General features: G+C 40.8%; 1 long non-coding RNA gene across 1 annotated transcript; it reads right to left on the bottom strand.

Annotated features, from left to right (window-relative positions):
* Nucleotides 1–3,968: 3,968 nt before the first annotated feature.
* LOC121812685 lies at nt 3,969–8,761 on the bottom strand. The gene is made up of 2 exons (XR_006053242.1): nt 8,062–8,761; nt 3,969–5,626 (listed from the first exon to the last, which is right to left on the bottom strand). It is a non-coding gene; the product is annotated as an uncharacterized LOC121812685 (long non-coding RNA).
* Nucleotides 8,762–9,147: the final 386 nt, after the last annotated feature.

The raw sequence follows: 9,147 nt of genomic DNA, 5'->3' as shown, positions 1-9,147 counted from the left end.
ATATTAAGACAAATTAAAACAACACATACACATCACTGTGACACGTCACTTAACACTTTACAATGGCAAAGACTCAAAACTCAAAAAACTGTGACGAGCAGACATTACTGAGGTCATTTAGGATTAGAACTAAGTGCCTAAATGTAATTGACTCAATTTGTGGATCTCACCAGATGGAAAATGAATCCCATAAGTCCCCCTTAGCAGTCGGACGTACCGCCCACGGTACGTCCGACTGCTAAACCTCATTTATAGGCAAAATTTGTAGGACTGCTAAGGGGCTAGCAGTACTAGTTTGATATGTCAATAAAAGTAAAGCTCATTCTAAATTCTGCGAAACAAAATCACATAGTCAAAGGAATTAAAGAAGGATGTTTATAGTAAGATGATCTAAAACACAAAACATTAAATTATTTGACATCATAATCCCCACAGAAACAAAACAAAATATTATCTAAGAGACATTTTTAATTTCCTTTTCTATTTAACCCATTCAAAGAAAATGTGAATTGTTGAAATCTCCCAATTCTTTGAATCTTTGGGCTGAAGGAAGGACAATACTCGGTGTATTTATGCTCAATCAACAATCATTTATTTCCATACAATTCAACACTTAAGAGCATAAGGACCATCATGATGGGGAGACATGCCTGAAGAGGGTCACAGCAAGTCTCAAAATGGTGACGGGTTGCTCAGCTTTTTATAGTCTCTAGTGGCCCCCACCTAGTCGTAAAAGCCTAAATATTCACATTCTTTCTCTTTTACGGCGCCTAAGTTATGACCTCGGCTCCCTGTCTTTCTGCTCTTCTGAAAGGTGGGGGTATGGAATGTGGTCTGTCTCTTCTATTATCGGCACAAGGTCCTCTGCACACAACATTCTCTTCATGATTCAGCAGTATGAAATGTCAAGACACAGTGTAACACATTCAACAGTGTCTAGTAATACAGGTCAATCCAATAGATCTAATGATTTTCACACTCTTTTAAGTCAGAAGTATACTGCAAACTAAGACTACATACTGATCACACACTCTATGTTAAAGGGTATAATATGATCTACAGCAGTATCATACTTCAACTACTTTGATTACATATATAAGGTAACATATGATAACAGAATAATATCACAATTCCCCCTTTGATCTCTTTTCTTCAAAGAGATCACTTACAACATACACTCCAGCATTGCAAGGTCCAGTTCTTCTTGGTCCTGAGGCCCTCTGTCCCCCTTTAACGGGTGGACCATATGTGGGATGACCTCTGTGTTCACGCAGTTCAGATGCAAGCAAAGTTAGATTTACGACCATAACAGCAGTTACAGATGACACTCCCATCACTCCCCAATTCTCCCACAGCTTTATTTTGGTGCTCCAGTTTTCCACTCCCATTTTAATGCCCCCTTATACCTTTCAAATGTACTTAGACTAGAACCTCTGTCTAAGGAGCTTTTAACCTTTATTTTTATTGCTGCAGCTACCAGTGTCTTCCAGTTGGGTGATTCTCAGCTTCTTTCTTCGACCTCCGGGGTTAGACCACCCTTTAGTCATTGCACAGTTCTGGGGATTATTCTGCCCCGATTTCAAACAAGGATCTGTGTGTTTTGGGATCACCGCCGTGTCCCCCTTTTTGCCAAGAGCCTCTCGAACCTCGTTGGTCTGGTGTTCCTGGTTTTCGCCAACCCCTTCATGGTTATTGCTGTGTTTGTGGGATCCATCTTCTCCAGGAGCCCAAACGCCATGACACTTGACCCCAGTTGCTGTCTCGGCAGTCCCTACATCTGTCTCTGCTGTGAAGGGTCCTCACATCTCCGTGTCCCCGTCTGGTGTCTGTTCCTTTCTCTGCAAGAGACAGAAAACCAAAACACCTCTCTCCCTAGCCTTGATAATCTAATATTGTTATCCATTGTTGTTCTAATGATTCAAATTTGGTTTAAAATATTATGTTCAGGACTCTCTGACCCAGGGACTTATTCTAATCATAATCTATGTGTGTGTAAAAGAAATCAAAAATTAATGAACCATTTCTAAGTCTAACACATTATATGCTTAAGTTTTACCATAGCTAAATTATTAAACACACAAATAAAGTCATAAGATGTTCATAAAACCATTGTTTGATGTTCGGACTCAACTCCCCCTTTTTGACACACTCCCATGTGTCAATTCATTGGAGCTAGACAATTAAAAGAGAAGGTTAGTGACATCATATCTCAGAAAGTATCAGAAATTCTTCTCTCGAGTACCGTTGCTCCAGCCTTGTCATCCCAGAGGATCCTCAATCCCGGAAATTTCCCTTCTCCTCATGTAATAAAGTCTGTCATCCTTCCATGCCCTGGTAACTGGTCCATCCAGAGCTGTAACATTTTGAAATGTACATACAACAAGCCAAACCACACCTTGGTCACACCAACCCTTTTCTGCCCTGAAGATGTCCAACGCCATCTTAGTCTGGACCAGGGTTGTAATAGTTTTGCAATTTTCATTAGTTTTTATTTTTATTTAGCTTCGACTTCAGATTTTCAATTTTATATCAGTTTTAATCAGTTTTTACCAATTGTTTGCTAGTTTAGTTTAGTTTTGATTAGTTTCAGTTATAGTTTTAGTTGTGTCTGCAATAATTAAGTGTAGCAAAATCCCAGTCCCATCATATCAGTCATGCTCTTGTGCTTATCCTTGGGTATTGTGACTATTAACTCTTGCAGCACCGGGTGCTCCTAATTTTGGTTCAAGTGAATTTATAAACTTTGTGAAGGGAATTGACTCCTCTGCACACTGGAATAAACATAATCAACATGATCCACATTTTACTGCGTGTTATTTCACCATCTTATTGATTCAAATGCTCCATCCTTATGTGGTTTGCGACATTATGTTTATCCACTCTGTCTCTAAATGTTTGAAGAATTTTCAAGTTTGGGGTCAAATTTTAAGAATTTGACCATAAGTGAAAGTTATGGTGTCATCACCCCCTTCGGGGCTTACCTTTCCCAGTTTTGATGATATTCCTCCCTATTCTTTGCAAATACCCCCTGTTGGTGGCGAGAAACTGTTGGTGTGGTCAAGTGGGTGCTATAGAAACAAAAGCTCAGGACAGAACAGTTATCAGTCATGTACTTCATACAAATTTTGCATATGTTTTATTTCATATTGATCCTCTGAGTGTAATGGTACATTTTAATTTGAATTTATCCAAACTAAACACAATATTTTTCTTTATTTACTTTGCTCTTGTTCTTTTGCAGTACCACATCCTATCAAATGTCCCTGTCAATTATATTCTACATTTAATAACTTACTATTTCAAGTGAGAACCTAAATCACGTGGACCAATGTTTATTATTGCATATCTCTATTCTGAATGTGGCCAGTCATTCATAGGTATTGTTAAAGTTTTGGCGATTTTCCTCTATAAAATTTAATTGACTTTTTTACAGTGGCCTGCTATGGTTAATAGTAACATATTCCAGTCATGAGTGATATCAAAAGTTTTCTCCACTGTAGCATTTGGCATTCCCAATAATATAACATGATACCTTAATCAAAACACAGCTAATATAGCACAGTTTTCTTAATGCAAACATCAGTAACTCAAATCAGCAACCAAAGTGTTAAGTCTGCAGTTCATACTTATGTGAAGCTACAGTCTCCTCCTCCAGTCTCTCTTATCCTCCTGCTCCTGAAAAAACAAAACAAACAAAACGAAGCATCCACCCTTCTCTTGTCCGCTGGGTGAATTGTTTATTGGCATTTACTAATCCTAAAGTGGGTGCAGTCATTGTCTCAGTATCAAGTCAGTCAAAACTTTTAGTCGTCAGTCCATCACAGTCCATTCACATGCATACCTCCACACACATTCATACCAGATGTTGCTGATAATGGAGTCTCACGCGCAACCTATTCGAGCATCCATCACCAGCAAGATGACGTCATCATTTTAAAGGAAAACAATTCCTTGTTGTTTTTTGGGCCGGATTGACTCGGTGCAATCCTTTTAGACTCAGAACTTCTCAGTGTTCCCTATAAGTGAATTTCTCCCAAGCCAATTACAATCATGGAGAAGCACACTTTGCAACTGTTTACAGTAATAATATTTTATAGCGCTTTAAATCTCAATCTTTCAGGCCTGGTTTAAAGAGCTGATTGTTAAATCATGAACTCCCAAAATATCAACATATCACCACCGGTGGATCACACCTCTCAGATGTTTTTATCTCAGTGCACTGTAACAAAAACGAAAACAGACATAACCAACAAAATACTACTAAAATAACACAAACTAGGGCCCGTTGCAGACATGTCCAAGCATAAAACTATCCCTCTCTCGCTTACGAGAAAGAACACAAGCCAAAGCTCACTGATAAAATCAAGCTAGCGCTAAGCAAAACCAAAATCAACCAGAAATTCACAGGAACGTTTTGCTTCCTGCCGGGACAATATTGTGTGGGAATGAGAACCTCAGGTGCCGTAACACCTTTTGTTCCTCCTTGAATTAAAACTCAATCACAGAAAATGCCGTACTCCAACCTAAACTTACACTATTAATTCATCATTTTCACTCTGTGCCACTGTTCCTCATCAGGGCTGTGTGAAGCACAGCAAAGAATTCAGTCAAGGCCTTGAGCCATAAACAGACATCACGCACAGACATTGTTTTCATAACCAAACCGTTTTAGACCTTATTCCTAAAATCTACATAAATGCCCTCTGGGTGACATATAACACATTCTAAGTAATCAATGGTAATCAATGGCTCCTCATAAAAATTATGCATTGGGATGTTTGTGTGCAGCATTTTGCATATCAGCATAAGCAAAGCATTCTTCATTGCATCAGCGTGTGTGTGTGTGTGTGTGTGTGTGTGTGTGTGTGTGTGTCATTTCTCACTCACTCAACGAGTGCACGTGTTCATGTGTGTATTTCACTTCATTCTGAATCTGTGTGTTTGTAGACGTGTGTGTGTGTGTGTGTGTGTGTGTGTGTGTGTGTGTGTGTGTGTGTGTGTGTGTGTGTGTGTTCATCACTTTCCTGTTCTGGTGTTCTGGGTAAACCACGGCCTGAAGCATGCCCTGGGGTCCTGCCCCCCTCCTTTTCAGTTTGTTTGCGACCATTGCTGCTGCTGTTGCCCAAAGTTCTGTCCGTCCTGGTTCTGACCCCAATTGGGGCAGTCCTTTCTCCAGTGTCGATGTTCACCGCAGGTGAAACCTGCATCTTCTTCTGTGTTTTTGTCCATTCTGAGGTGCCTTCTGACCTCAGTTACTCCTCCTGTCTCGGTCACGCCCTTTTTGCCGCCCGATCATCCGTGTTGGTCCATCACTGTCCTGCACAGTGTGAATGCAAAGTTATCAAGGTCAGCATTCTTTCGCTCGGCCTTACTTTTCATTCGGGCTTGGCGGGCGTCTCGTCACAGCTCTGTCAGCTGAAGCTGTCTGGGAATTTTCCCCCGTGTAGTGAAACGGGCCTTAGGTTTAGTGCTCTCCGTCTCTGCTGCATGAGATCGCATTCCTGCAGCACTGTTGACTTTTTCAGGTTGTTGTTGTGGGTCCAGCTGTTGCAGCATTTGGTCAGTGTCACGTATGGGGGAGAGCAGGAGTCCAGTCAGCCTCGGCTTTCAGGGCCGGCAAAGCAGCCTGTAATTAAATATATATAGAGAAAAACAAAAAACAAAAACAGACAAAAAACAAAAGCAAACGAACAGGAAAATGATGTTGTGTTGGCTGTATTACAACGAGAGGGGAGAAACACCGGGACCAGGCCCTGTGTCAGCCTTCTCTCCCCCTTTTTTTGTTTTTTCTCTCCCGATATAATCAACTCCTAACCCACCAAGTTGACAGGACAACATGCACCTTGCTAAAATTCTTAAGATCATGTTTAAAAGCCCAAAAAGAAATTTTCTTTCATTCAGTAATCACTTGTATCAATCAATCAGCAGAAAACATGTCACAATTTGAATCTTTTAACCCCTAAATTTGTCATGTCTTCACTGGTTGGTCAGACCAGTGTCTTTTTCTTTGAAGTTAAATTGTTGTCCTGCAACCCAGAGAGTTTATTTGTCAGTAATGTATTTATCCTTTAACAACAGATGTATGTTAAGTTTCGCTGCTTTAGCCTTGCTGGAAAATCTTCACGTGTTCATGAGTGTAAGCTGTTTCTTCATTGCGTGTATGTGCATTTGTAGGCAAGCAGGTTAATTTTATCTTTTTCTCAAACTAGGCGTTACCTTAAAAGGAGCCTTTCTCTCAGATTTCTCTGCTTGTGTGTGTTTTTGTTTCACCTTTTTGTTGTGATGCTCCGGACGCCTTCCCAACCTCCACAAGTCCGTTGGCCCCAATTTTATGTGTTAAAACTTCTCTTAATTTCTCCTCTAATTCTCTCCTCGCTGCTGTCTGTTTCACAGCTGCTGATTCGTGCTGGGTGTGGTTCCCATTACCTATAATTTTGCTTCGGCCGCTGTGCTTGTGGGGGCAGTTGGTCCAGGTCCGCAGCTTCCTGTATTAACACACTAAGAGATTTATTTAATTTCATTTTCATCACTGTTAAACAGATAAGCAGGCAACACGCCTACCTTGACAGCGTCATCATTCTCCACTACACACCTCTTACTATCTCTCTTTTTATTTTTATTTACACCACAGAGTAATACACCCAATTATGCCCGTCTATCTCTATGTGGCTCCAAATTCCCTCTTTATTTAATTTCACACTCGTCAGGGGACAGGCACACAACAATTTCAACCACTGAAACGAGGAATTCAACCTTTTTATTTCTTTACTAATCTAGACTCAACCTTTGTTCGCAAAATGTGTCTTGTTCTAGTCCGGAATAAATGTGAACCCGTGATTACACGGCCGTTCCAGTGTTATTTCCGTAGCTAATGCGGGAGTCCTCAGTTCCCAAGTTGCCACCTTGGCATCCAGACGCCGCTGGGCCTGGCCGCGCGTCCACGACCAGGAGGGTCGCCACACCTTGAACAAAATTATTTCCACAGGTACACTAGGCATCAACCTTTGATCCTAAAATGTGTCTTTGCTCTAATGTCCTCCTAATCAAACACATCAACCGTCACTGTGTTCACGCTTCACACTCACAAAAAACACACTCAGAGCGCGCCTCACTCACACTCAAAACAACACCTAGAGCGCGCTTTACAACAAGATCAGCACCCAGAGCGCGCTTCGCAGCTTCGCACACACTCTCACTCAGAGCGCGCCTTCACACACACACACACAACACTTTTCCTCAGCGGGAATTTTACACAGAAACCTCTGAGCTCAACTATTAGATCTTCTTAAAGCACACTGCACCATAGACCAAAATACCCCTTTCTCTGCGCTTATGACCGCCACAACGGGGCAAAGTCGCATCATAAAAGTGATGCTTGCATCCCCGAAGTTATACCCGACATCATAAACCAGGTTTTGCTCTATGTACTTCTTGGCAAGTAAAATTTTACTTTGTTTTATGACCGCAGCCCTTAAAAAAAAACTCGACTGACGCCACAAACCACCGTCAAACCTCTGTTCAATGTACTAAAACTAGCACCAACCACTACTGCACTTCACGGCCGCACCACCGGAACACGGCCGTATCATAAACCAAACCTACGGACGTGTTTCGCTCTCGCGTTGCCAGCGTTCAACCGCACCGTGAAGCCAGCATCTGCTTTTCCTTAAATCAACTTCTATTTCATAGCCGGCAAAAGCCAGGACGTCACTGACACCATAAACAAAATAAACAAACCTCGACTTCAATGTACTGAACTAATGGCCGCGTCTTCAGAAGAAATTCTAACGTATTATTGCTACAGAAGCCAGTATTAGACAAAATTAAATGTGGAAGGTAAAGTGGCTGCAACTAGCTCAACGTAGTGTCTTATTAGTTTCTCGGTAGAAGCAGTTTATTTAACACACTGGAATTCAGCCTCAACTTATGTTGTTAGTATCTTGCGCCAAAAACCAGACACCGACAAATTTACTGTGAAAATACATGTGACTCAGCGAACAGATTAATTTGGAAAGCCCAATATGCACATTTGGTATTTATAATACAACAGGCTGTGCTTACCTTTTTATATTTGGACCGGTCCTCTGTTCACCTCGCCTCACGATCTCACCAAAAAGGCCAAATCTGCACCTCCTCAGCACACCAAAGATCCGGGTCACACGGCACCAAGTTGTTGAAATCTCCCAATTCTTTGAATCTTTGGGCTGAAGGAAGGACAATACTCGGTGTATAAATGCTCAATCAACAATCATTTATTTCCATACAATTCAACACAGAGCATTACAACGTCCTGACGGGAGAGATGCTTGCAGAGGTTCGACAGCATGTCTCAAAATGGTGACGGGTTGCTCAGCTTTTTATAGTCTCTAGTGGCCCCCATCTAGTCGTAAAAGCCAAAACATCACATTCTTTCTCTGTTACAGCGCCTAAGTTATGACCTCGGCAGTTGTCTCTCTGCTTTTAAAGGAATGTGGTCTGTTTCTTCTATTATCTGCACAAGGTCCTCTGCACACAACATTCTCTTCATGATTCAGCAGTATGACATGTCAAGAAACAGTATAACACATTCAACAGTGTCGAGTAATACAGGTCAAACCAATAGATCTAATGATTTTCACACTCTTTTAAGTCAGAAGTATAATGCAAACTAAAACTACATACTGATCACACACTCTATGTTAAAGGGTATAATATGATCTACAGCAGTTAACATAATTCAACTATTTTGATTACATATATAAGGTAACATATAATAACAGAATAATCTAACACACCCATTGACCCACTTGTACCGATAAGAGCACAAATAGATGTTACTAATGTCTACATGTGGGGCAATTTTTTTGTGTCAATAATATTAAACCTGACCAAGTTACTCCTTTTGCTTGATAGACGAGAAAGGTTAACATTAGATTTAACGGTAGAGGTCCAAGGCAGCTCTGACACACTTGGGCTCCTTGTGTTAATTCTGTTCGTCTTTGTGTTTAAGAAAGTTCATTTTCTTAAAGAGATAGTCTATAGCACATTTAATAGATTTTGTGATTTAATTCAATTCAGTTTTTTTTTTCAAATGTATTTATATTGCTTCACATCACAACAGTAGTAACCTCAAGTGTCTTGAAACTGTAAGGTAAAGACCCTGCGGTA

Source organism: Haplochromis burtoni, unplaced genomic scaffold (assembly GCF_018398535.1).
Source record: "Haplochromis burtoni strain Fernald_Lab_line unplaced genomic scaffold, NCSU_Asbu1 Contig_734, whole genome shotgun sequence".
NCBI lineage: Eukaryota > Metazoa > Chordata > Actinopteri > Cichliformes > Cichlidae > Haplochromis > Haplochromis burtoni.
This window is presented reverse-complemented; position numbering and strand designations above follow the sequence as displayed.